Source organism: Candoia aspera, chromosome 3 (genome assembly GCF_035149785.1).
Source record: "Candoia aspera isolate rCanAsp1 chromosome 3, rCanAsp1.hap2, whole genome shotgun sequence".
Taxonomy (NCBI): domain Eukaryota; kingdom Metazoa; phylum Chordata; class Lepidosauria; order Squamata; family Boidae; genus Candoia; species Candoia aspera.
Window position 1 is genome coordinate 136,778,987 of NC_086155.1, and position 12,385 is coordinate 136,791,371.

A 12,385-nucleotide genomic window follows, 5' to 3' on the forward strand; every position below is an offset into this window, starting at 1 on the left:
CCTAGAGAACAAGCTAATTTCTCTACATCTGCAGAAGTTTGCTAATGCACATGTGGCCATTGTTATAGAGATCCCCTTCACCATGACTGCATCAGATGTCAGGGGCTCCCCCCTGGCTATGTGAATTTCCCATAGACACCTGAATTTCCCTTTGACAGGGGAGTTCCCCCATAGTATAGAGAAACCCAGTGAGAAACAAGCAAGAGCATGGGACAGCATTCAGCTTTAATATTTCCCAAGGTGAATGGGGGGAGCGGGGGATAGTGAAAAATGAAAATCCTTTCAAGCTTTCTTTTTACTTATGGGTTGCTGTTATGAAAGTTTTGAATGCTGAAAGAGAACCACTTGAAGAGTTCAGGGACAAAAAGAGCTGGACACACCTTATCTCTGAATGTCCATCTATAGGTGTCAAATAACATGCAATAATTTTATGCAGTCCTTTAGCCTGTTTGGCCTACTTTTGGAGCTGCATAAGTAACCCACTTCTCCCCACTCACTTTCAATAGAGAAAGATAGTTTTGGGTCACTGTACCCCATCCTTCTGAACAATGGGGACACATTCAAAACACTGTCCTTTGATTCTAGGCTAATTTGTCCTGGGTAATTAACTCTACCTCAAGGCACATATGAGCAGGCTTAAATTATCCTACTTCAGACACATTATGCAAAGACCTAGCTCTCTGAAGGTGGCTATAATGCTGGGAAAGGTGGAAGGAAAAAGAGGATGACCAGCAGCAAGGAGGATGGACTCAGTTACAGTGGCGATGAGTGCACTGATATTACAGAATGTTTGGTAGGTTGGTATCCTACCGTTTCTCCAATAATTGGAGCTCAAGTGGCTAACAGTAAACCAAATACAGACCAAAAATATCCAGCACAAAACACAAGAAACACATTAAATAATCTAAGTAAATAATTATGCAATAATAACAGGAGTAAACAAACAGGAAATTAGACACTAGAAGCTTGCTTAAATCCAAATGGTTTTGCCTTCCAGTGGCAGGATAACAGAGAGGAAAGTAGCTTGGCTTCATTGGCCACGGGTTCAAAGCTTAAAGGAGCAACCAAGAAGGTTTCTTCTCACACTCCTCACATATTTCTGATAGCAGCAGAACTGAGAAGAGCTGCTCCCAAGGATCTTAAAGGTCCGGGAGAGTCATAAGAGAGAATAAAGCAAAGGTGGGGGCAAATGATAAGGCACTTGTTACTCAGTTCCACCAATACCCTCCAGAACTAGTTACAATTCCCCCTTCTATCAACCTGGCAATCTAAAGATTCAAAAGGGGATTACAAAGGGCTGGGTTTATTATAAACAATCAATAAACTAAATTTATATTTATTGAATGGATCCATCAGTAGTGATTTCCCTTGCGAATTCTCCCACTGAGTCGGCTCAAGACCTTCCCTGATTGCTTACACTTTAATCTCATGGTATTTAGTTACTCTTGTACAAAAATTTTATCTAGACAGTTGACCTGATAGTGCCCATATTCCAGGTATCACAGTTATAAAAGCATTTGACAATTGCTTTCTGGAAACAGAACCTTCTCCAATTTTGGAAACAGACCTAGAGCCAGGGCTGGTCCATGTGAGATGGACTCAACAATTCAATGAGCAAACTTGTCAGCTGCCTCTGTCTGAAGCAACATTGCAATTCCATTCTACTATAGTTAAAGAGAGGTCTGGGAATTCCCTTCTGCAGATGTTCACCCAACTGCTTCAGTTACTCCAGCCAATGCTTTCCACACAGATACTGAGGAAGAGAGAAAAACATGGGGGGAAGTCTTATCCCTCTCAGCCCTGGTTTGACATGGAATGGTTAGAGGCCAAGAGTAAACTGATTAGGAAATTCAAATTATATACAGAGAACCCAGCTGAGCACTTCATCCAGGACTTTATGCTCCTGAAGAAACAGTACAAACATCTATTACAAAACATGAAAAGAGAATTCACTAGGGCTTCCTGGCAGCAATTGATAAGAGCATCTCAAGCCAGAAATCCCGTTCTATTCTGGCACCTCACAGCTTCCTAGCCAAATTACAGGCTCCTCTCACTTCCCCACCTCTTACCTGCATCTCTGTGGGCGGACCACTTTAGAGCATTACATTCACAAGAAGAGTCTCCTAAATTTGACTTAAATCTTAACACTAACTTGCTCCCTAATTGGGCCCCAGTTTCAATTCCTGAAATAAAGGTGCTTATCAATCAGCTAAAGCCTGGGTAAAGCTCCAGGCAGTGGCTTCATTACTCTTGAAATACTATGCAATTATTTGGAATGGTGGACCCCAGTTCTCACTTCCCTCTTTACTTATATTGGTTGCACTGCACAAACCCCAGATGATTGGTGCCTAGTCCTTACAGTGCCCATTTATAAAAAGGGCACCCAAGACCTGCCTTCAAATTATAGGCCTATTAGCCTCTTAAGTATAATAAGTAAACTCTATGCCAGATACATATACAACGAATTAGCTTACTGGATTGATCTAGAGCATATATTGGCTGATAAGCAAGCAGGCTTTAGGACCGGACGTTCTATCTATGGACATGCCCTTATACTTCAACAGCTGGCTGAAAAATACACATCTAAAACAGGCTCAACATTATATACAGGAAGTCCTCACTTAGCAACCACAATTGGGACTGGAATTTTGGTTGCTAAGCAATGCGGTCATTAAGTGAATCCAACCCAATTTTACAGCCATTTTTGCGATGGTCATTAAGCAAATCACTGCAGTCATTAAGCAAATCAGTTTCCTATTGATTTTGCTTACCGGAAGCCAGCTGGGAAGGTCAAAAGTGGCGATCACGTGACGGTGGGGATGCTGCGATGGTCGTAAGTGTGAGGACTGGTCGCAAGTCAGTTTTTCAGCATTGTCGTAAGTCTGAACTGTTGCTAAACGAATTGCCATTAAGCAAGGATGACCCATACTGCATTTATTGATTTTGGGTCCACATTTGATCTAGTTCCCAGAGTAAAGCTATGGACTAAGCTGGTGAATACTACCATTGATAGACAGTTACTGTTGCTTATACATAATCTTTATAAGACTTGTAGAATCAAAGTTCAATGCAGTATGCAAGGCCACCACACTAATGAGATTCCAACTTACAGAGGAGTGAGGAGTTATCCCCTGCTGTTTAATCTGTACATAAATCCACTTGTGGCCAAAATAAATCAATTAGTACATCACCCCCCAAAACTAGCAAACAGAGATATTGCAACTTTGTTGTATGCAGATGACATAGTACTTCTATCACAAATTTTAATTGGACTTACATGAGCTCTGAATGCTCTGGCCAATACTGCTCTGAGGAAGCATTTGAAATCAACGATAATAAAACTAAGATCCTGATCTTTGCAAAGAGACCTAAAAAGCTAAGGCTTGTGCACAACTATTTTCGGTGCCCAGCTAGGACCTTACCCTTCCTTTACTCCTCTTGAAAGGGTCCAATCTAACTTCTTAAGGGCTATATTCCTGGTAGCCCCTTGCATTCCAAATGTAGTATTAAGGAGGGAGGCAGGGCTATCTAAAGTCAAAACAGGTGCACGGACCTGTATCATAGCACATTGGCTGAAGTTACTATGCTTTCCCACAGGTTTGAGTTCTTTCCTTATAGAGGACAATTAGAAATCAGTATGGTTCAATACAATCTCACAAAAACTTCAACGTCTTGGCTTTTCCATGGAGGTATTCCTAATGATGGGTTAGAAGCGTGTACTCAGCACAGTTAAACAATATATCAAAGACCTGAAAGCCCAACAGGACCAGTCTGCTCTACCTAAGAACGTTTTTCTGAGCAATCAGGCCCCTTTTTACCACCAACCAGCGAGATACTTATACCACAAATCTGTTTCCAAATCTGAAGAGCACTAACTTTAGCACACTTCAATGCTCTCCCCACAGCAGTTTTGGAGGGCTGATTTAAAAAAGTCCCCTATGAGCTGAGATTGCCCCTGTGGACAAAAGGCAGTTGAAACTACAGCTCACGTCCTGCTACGCTGTACCCTCTGTAAGGACTCAAGGACCTGCCTTATAACTTCTTACCTGGTAAAACACCTGGGAAATTCCAATCTTTTTTATTTACAGTTGTTGTTATCAGATCAGTATGATTCAGTCTCCTTGAACGTAGCTAAATTTCTTTAAACTGCCTGTAAAAATTAAGCAGACTTTGATTATCCACTGATAAACCCACCACCAATTGTAATATTTTATCTTTTGTTTTGTTTTTACTTTATTTTTATTTTTAATGTGCTTTTGTTTGCAATTCTGATCCGTAATAAAAAAAATATTCACATTCACACATGAAAATATATTCCTATATTCCTAAAAAAGTTTTACCAATAGTCTAGACACAATTCATGAGGGCCTTTATAGATCTTTATTCACTTAAAGTTAAGGTAGTTGGAATACAATCAGAGAGACCCAGATCAAATCCACTGTCATCCATGGATCCTCATAGTGCTTAATTTACAAGTTCTTGTAGGGAAAAATTGCAGAAAGGTATGCTATGCTACGCTATGCTACCACCAAAACACAGACATTCAGGTGCAGGCTGAATCCAAACTTTGCAATAGGTTGAGTAGTACAGCAGAAATCTTCAGACTGAAATCTTGTAACTGAAATTTGGCAAATCTGTGATATCAACTTCAAGGCAAATACCCTTGTCTCAGAAGATGGTGCCACATAGCTAATCTTGGCTGATCTCAAAAGTTAATCTGGCTCAACCTGGTTAGTACTTGGTGGGGGAATTCTAGGACTGTTAGCTAGAATGGAGCATTGAAAAACATCTTGGAATAAGGCAATGACAAATCATTCCATAACGCTCCAAGAAAACTACATGGTTCTAGCCACCAGAAGTTGAGCTCAACTTCAGCATGTCTGTATCTATCTGGTTGGACTAGTATACTACTATGTTTTTGATACAGAGTTGCTTTTAAAGACACTTGGAAACAAGAATTGGTGAAAAAGGCAGCAGCCCATGTGTTGACTGGTACTACATGCCAGGAGCATATTATGCCTGTGCTACTAGCCCTGCGTTGGCTGCCAATACATTTCCAGGTACAATTTAAAGTGTTTTAAAAAACAAAACCTAAATGGCTTGGCATTAAGATGCCTGCAGGACTGCTTTTTCCAACTGCAGTTTTGCTGTCTGATACTCACATTTCAGGAAAGATTGTCACCGGTCTCCTATTTCCACAAAGTTAAAGGGCTAAGGCTAGGAGGCAATTTTTCCATCATGGCCCCTACATGATAAAACAGCCTTGACTTAGAGGGGAGACTTGCCCCAATCTAGATTGTCTTCCTGAAGCTGGAGCTCTTCCAGAAGGTTTTTAAGTATAGCTCAAAGAGTTGATACCATACCACGTTGAACCATATGTTGCTCTGGTTTCAATGGATGTGGTGTAATTATATACCATGGACATTTAAGCAATTTTACTGTAGATGTTTTATGCTTGAAATTATATTGTATACTGCCTTTTGAGTGCAGTAATATAAAAATCAAATAGGCCAATCAATAAACGGCCTTACAAATTAAAGGTTATTTATATGCACTACATTTAGCTCATTACAAACAGTCTTAAATCAAATGACAGTTTTCTTAACTTCTGGGTAGCATAACTACTGGAAGCAACATTTGAGAGTTCCAAGGTGATTAAAAAAAAAAAAGGAATTGGGTAGTACCATTGGGGTGTGGGCATATGAAAGAGAGGATATGGTTCAAAATGAAAAGACAAGAGGGTGAAAATCTTGAGTAGGGGAAAACCCTTAAAAGCAACGGTCAAGAAGAAAAGCACATTTTGCTGTCCATTATTAGGCATTAGCAAACCCTGAAAAAAGATGAACTGGGAGTTCTGTGGTTAAACAAAGGCATAGCCCTAAAATCAACAGGGTGACTTTCCTTGACCCTAGTTCCAAGCAACATCTTCTCCTTGACCTAGGCTTCCTTTTAAATCCAACATTTTGATCTGTTCCAGGTAGCTGCCATTTTAATTTCCCACCCTGCTCTTCCCACAACACCACTTTGAATGGTAGAGTCAGAAATTAAAAGGATCCCCATCCCAGAGCAATATTGTGAGAATTAAAATGGCAGCTACTGGATGCTGATTGGGTGATGTTTGCTGCCATTTGTCACAAGGTTGGCTCAAGAACACTTAAAAAAAACACCTTGCAGCTTCCTATATTTATTTTCCTCTTTAAGGTAATTAAGCATACCTGTTTGGTAATTGAGGAGAATAATGTAATTGGAGTAATTTCTCCTGAACTGGAACTAGAGCTTGTATTAACCTTGCCCATTCAAAAAATAGCTTTGCTTTCACTACTGAGTAAAATAGCATTTTAGGATTAAATCCCAGTGACAATGCTCGTATAAATAGATCCTTATAACGGAGGAGGATGTAATAGCAATAGGAATAATTAATGGTATCCCTTGATAATAAGAGGGCTGAAACTCCTCCAGTGGGCCTCAAAACTCTCACCCCGATGTGAGGCCTATTTGTCTCTATCAAAGGTGGCTAATTTTGTATTTCTTCTGATATCTAAACAGCTTCTGCTAGATAGTCCTGGGGATTTCCATGTAAATAACATTCCCTAACATAATTCTCCAGCAAGGCTGGTTATATTCTAGCACTCTTAACATAGAAGGCAGTATTATAATGGCTTATTGGTCATCTATCAACCTACCTTGCACAATCTTTTTCTCAAATTTGGGCCCTGTTATTAAGGAGACTGACTAGTCACAGTCCTGTACTTGTAAAACACTTCAGAATGCTTATCCTTTCCAAGAAGTGCCCAGATGCCAGTTCAGCATGTTTATTTTTCTTGCAAACATCAACCTGTAATTCATTCTCTCTCACACATGGGTGTGTACACGTAAGTGTGTGTATTTGTGTGTGGGATGTATATATTCTCCCAGTCTATCAAACAGGCTTACATTTTCCACAGATCTCTTTTCTTTGTTGCTCTTATGCTTTCTATTCTCCACATCCTCAGATCTTCCTAGTGATTCATTTAAGCATTCTTTGAATAGCGACAATCGCTGAAGCTGTTCCCTAACTTGTGTGTACAGGGTCAGTGTAGCACGCAGGCTGTTTACAAGAAAGTGGAATTATTGCTAAAATGATACTTCAAAGTCTACCCATGGTCTACAGAAACTGCTAGGACCGGAGTTCCCCTTCCTTCCGTATATCATAACTTTACCTGTTTTTTCCAGTGATGGCATTAAAAGAATGAAAGAAAAAAGAAAGCAAAAGAATCACTCATTATCATAGGGATGTATCATGCATCAGCAGAGTATATGATGCATCCCGTGCAGTATCTTTTCCATAGTCTGAATCAGTTTGGTTTATAGCAGATTGCAAGAGGAGGACTCACAATATTACTCTAGTGGTGAGAAATCTCACTTTACTCTAAATGAAAGCTTTCACCAAGAAAGTTTTCAGCATGTATTCTTCTCATAAACATTTAGCTTTCATGTCTGCTCAACTAAAAACAGAAATACTGGATTTTATGTGTGTTATTATTCTAAAATAAATTTAAAACAACATTACATGTGGTCCTCTCCCTCCACTCTCTCTACATAATAATTCAGAGAACAGGTGTGATCAGAAATTTGGAAGGACTACCTTGCAAGCAAAATACTGTTGATACCAGTCATATTGTACCCAAGAGGGAAATCTCTTCAAGAGGAAAGGGGACCTAAATCACAGTGAAACCATCTGCAAAGAATGAAAGTAGCATTTGTATTGCAAGAATTGATCTTTTCTCACTGGAGTCCGGGTTTTTTTTTTTCTTCATACATGGGGCTATCTAGAAAAGCAAAAACATGAGAACTGAGTGAGGAATATTTTTCTGATTTTCTCTCTTTTATCATCACAATGACTTTGTGCGAAGATCGGGATGAGATTTTTCTCAAGGCTACTCCAGTGAGCTTCATGGCTAGGCAGTTTTCGGCCTGGGTCCATTGGATCTCCCAGACATAAGTGGTCCTTCCAGAGAAGATTCCTCCTTGCCCTACCAACCAAAAAGCTTTATGCAGTTCTACCACTTCTTTGCTGACTTTTTTGGAGTAAGAAAAAAGATGAAAGAAGCAGGGAGAAACACAGAAGTGTTAGAGGAGGAGGAAGATGAAGAAGTCATCTATACAGTTCCATTAATGAGGAAAGCTGGTTGCTTTGAGACCAATGAGAGTCATTAATATAGACAGTTTCCAGAAGGATGCCCATCTGAGCCTGTGGCAGCAAAACCAAAAATTCGTTTTGTGAAGCTAAATAAACTATGCTTTTAACATAGCATAAAGTTTCATGGGCCAAAATCTGCAATTATGAAGGTTTTCTGATTAGAAAGAGGCCACCTCTGACCAAACAGTGTCCTAGCCCAGAAGTATTTCATACACTCCACCTTCAACTCTTGAATATTTTATTTTAATTGCATTTATTGTTTTTTATTGCATTTATTGGCTCATGGCTTTGATGTAAAATTTATCCATGTTAGATGAGATAATAAATTTGCCCACACAGCTCTGATTATAGTCTCCCACAAACCATTTGTTGAACAGGTGCTGGTGAAACTTTTCCAGCAATTAATAATAAAATAATGGTGACTTAATTTGATGGCCAGGAGTAATCAGAGTGGCACTTCCCCCAGGAAGAACTGGTGCATCATTTGGGGCTCTTCCTGGCCTCTTAGCTTCTGCTTGAGGAACAGGTGGCAGCCGTGGCCAGGAGGGCCTTTGTGCAAATAAATTTTGTGTACCAATTGTGCCTGTTCCTCTTGTCTTTATTACTGCAAAATACTTTACATGGAATTTCCCTTGAAGACGCTCAGAAGCTATAACTGGTCCAGAATGCAGCAGCATGGGTAGTTTTGAGCATACCTTGGTACACCCATGTTATACCACTACTTTGTGAGCTGCCCTGGATTTCTGTGGGCTTCCAGGTACTGATTGTCATCTATAAAGCCTTTCATAGCATAGGGTCAGGTTATGTCCTAACAAGTAGGAACCATGCCAAGACGAGGAATAGGTCTCTAGTGTTCTATTACTGCTACAGTAGACAGAAAATCCTAACAAACTGAAGAAGCGTGAGAAAACCCATACAGATAAACCCCAAAAGTCAAGGCGGGTCTGTTCTGTGTCTCTTTGAGTGACTGCTCAATTCCTCGCTACTATGCATGCGTTTTCCCCCTGAATAGGGGCCCCCTCCTGCTCACCATCAGTGCTCATGACAGGTTATTTGGAGAACACCCTATCTATTACCAATTCTGCCCACTACACCAGATCTGACACAGTTGGCATACTCCAGGTCCCTTTGACTAAGTAAGGCCATCTGATGGGACCAGAAAGATGTCTTCTCTGTTGTGGCCCCTGCCCTATCCAACAGTTTATCCACCTCCAAAAAAAATTTGGGTAACCCTGGCCCTATAGGCCTTTAAAAAGGCATTTGTTTTGAGACTTTTTTATAAAACTTGGTTTTTAAATTTGTTGTAAGCTGTCCAGAGTTGTTTTTAATCAGGTGGTCATATGAAATGAATGAATGAAAAAACCAGTTCGCATTAAGTTTGGGAATGGGCTTAGCATTATGCAGGATGAAGTAGCCATGCTAGGCAACAGACAGCAGTGTTGGAGACCCAAGCTGTGAGTGCCCAGGATTTGCCTCCTACCCTTAGCTTTGGCAGAGAACCCCATTCCATGGAGAGATCTTATGAAGTATTCATTAGGAGACTTATCCAAGTAATTCTCTACATGGAATGGAGTTCATCCATCTCATCTCTTATCTAAGGCAGCAAATTATTTTAAACTGGCCCTGCTCTATTTCTTTCAGGTTCTGAATATATAGTCCTCTCAGGAGCCTTCAAGTTATCGTCCCACACACCTGCTCCTAAACCTGCCAGCAGGAGGTGAATCCATCATATTGACAAGCAACAGGTGAACTGTACCTTTTATTAAACTGAAGTCCATTCCACTTTGAATACTTTTATGTCAGCCTGTGATTTCAAGTTTCTTATTTTTTTTAGAGTATACAGGTTGCTCAACCATACTAGAGCTCACATTCCCAAACTCCTAAACTTTTTAAAATTGGGATCCATCACATGGAAAAAGAGAAGTCTCAGTTCAGAACAAGAGAACCTGTGGCCCAACTGATGTTTGCAGACTACAACTCCCGTATTCCTCAACCTTGCTGGCTGGGGCTGATGGAAGAGGAAGTCTAAGAACAGCTAAACTGCAATGTTCTCTGCATTCAGATGTCCTTAAAGCATCACTGAAAACTGTACAGCTGTGCTGTGCTTTAGAGTCTATTCCAAAAAGTCCATCAGGGTGTGCAGGAGTGTAAACATAGCACCTGCCTGCAATTCCTTCAAGTAGCCATGTTTTTTCTTCACAGCACTGTATGAGCATATCCAGTGTAGCAACATAGTTTGAGACCAGGGCCCAAATCTCTGAACCCTAAAGGAGTGTGTGTGTGTCCATATTAAAAACAAAACCTCCCTAGACTGTCCAACTCTTCTTACTTAAAAGAAGTCATAACAGAGCAGGTCATGTTTGCAATGAAGATATTTTGGATCTGGAGAAAATATCTATAAATAATCTTTTAATTTAAAGGGTTTTGAAAGGCCAGAGGGAGTGTTTCTGCTTTTTGTTATAAAGTGATGTCAGGGGCACAGAGTTTCTATCTGTTAGATGCATTAATAGTTGTTCCAACTACAAATAATAAAGGCGGGATAATAAATAAATAAACGAACAAACACACACCTTTCTACATACATTCAATTGATTAGTAAACAGAAGGAAAATTTGCACTGACTGAGCAATCCGCCAGCATGGAAAGTTGCTTTGTTATACAGTTCCCTCTAGTGGCACATTTCTGAAAAAAAGGAAAGTAGAGGCTCCAAATAAAAGTGAAGAGGCTCATCTTCAAATTAACCTTCAGGACACGAGAGATGCAGAAATTCTGACAATCGGTATTTAACCAGAAATGTATTACAGTTATGGGAATAGGAGGGATGGAATATTCATAGCAATATTTTCGTGTCTAGATAAGGCATACAGGAGTGAGCGCCAATAGTGCAGGCAGATGTCTCTTAGCATAAAATTGATTTGGGATTCAAGTGGACCAAAACTGGGTTGCCAATTTTCCACCTGGCCACTGTAACTTGTCTTTTACAGCTCCTTAATGGATCTGGCAGGTTATTATCTTTACTTCCAGGATGTAAGCCCAATTTTCCAGTGGATATTTGCACATCAAACTGCCTTTAACTTCCCAACAGAGCAGTTTGACAGCAGAACTAATTGTCCTTGGAGGTGATGGGTTTCATTACCCTGGCTGTGTTCAAGACAGACTGGACAGCCATATCTGGGAAGCTTTGAGCTGGATTCCTTCATGGGTTGGACTCATTAACATCTTCCACTTCTATGACTCTGCGTTCCTACACGGTTGACATATAACACACTGAACCACAGATTAGCCAATTATCTCAGCTTGGCATGTTGTGGGAGACCATGCAGTGTGATCAGTGTATGATTCACTGAGTTACGTGAATTGAGAAAACTTAAGTAATCGAGAAAGCATGCCATGTGAACATCTTCATGTACACAAATGGGAACACATTTCAACATTGGCCAAAGTAAATGAAGGAAGGATTAAAGGGAAAATACAAAAAAGTATTCATTGAAGTATTACATAACCTGTACATTTACAGCATCAAAAAGAAATACTAAGGCAAAGTTGAAGCCGTAATGTATAAATACTGTATATTGATGGACCCAGAGTCAATCATATTTAATTAGATTCATTGAAATCAGTGGGACAACTTAATCATGATTTTGTATGATTAAGTAAGATTTCATCAGGATCCAGCTGATAATCACAAACCAATTATTATTATCCCAGAGTAGGTGTTATGCCTTAAATAATTACAATTCCTCTCAGGATCCTTTATTAACCTATCTAGTTCTAGTTTTTCTTCAGTTAAATAAAGCCAGAACAAATTCTGCAGCACAGAAAAGTTTAAGAACATCATGAAGCAGAGGAAAAGGAAAGGCTTAAGGGGTGATTTCCCCAATAAAAAGTATTTTTTTAAAAATCTCACCAGGTGCAACATGGTACCGTCCCAACAATTGTATGCAATTTAATGAGATTCAGCAGCTCCTTTATTTGATTGATTTATTAAATTTATACACTGCCCATCTCACCATAAAAGTGATTCTGGGCCACTTACAAATAAGGGGCTAAAAGCATTTTCTGCACTGTGAGAACTATCAGATCTGAGCTGCAAAAACCCAGGCAACCACTGGATGTCAGAAAAAGTGGACTTACTGTAGCTCTTTGCTGCCATTTAATGGTTGTATTTACAGCCTGTACACTGTAATATAAGAGGCTGCTATTTTT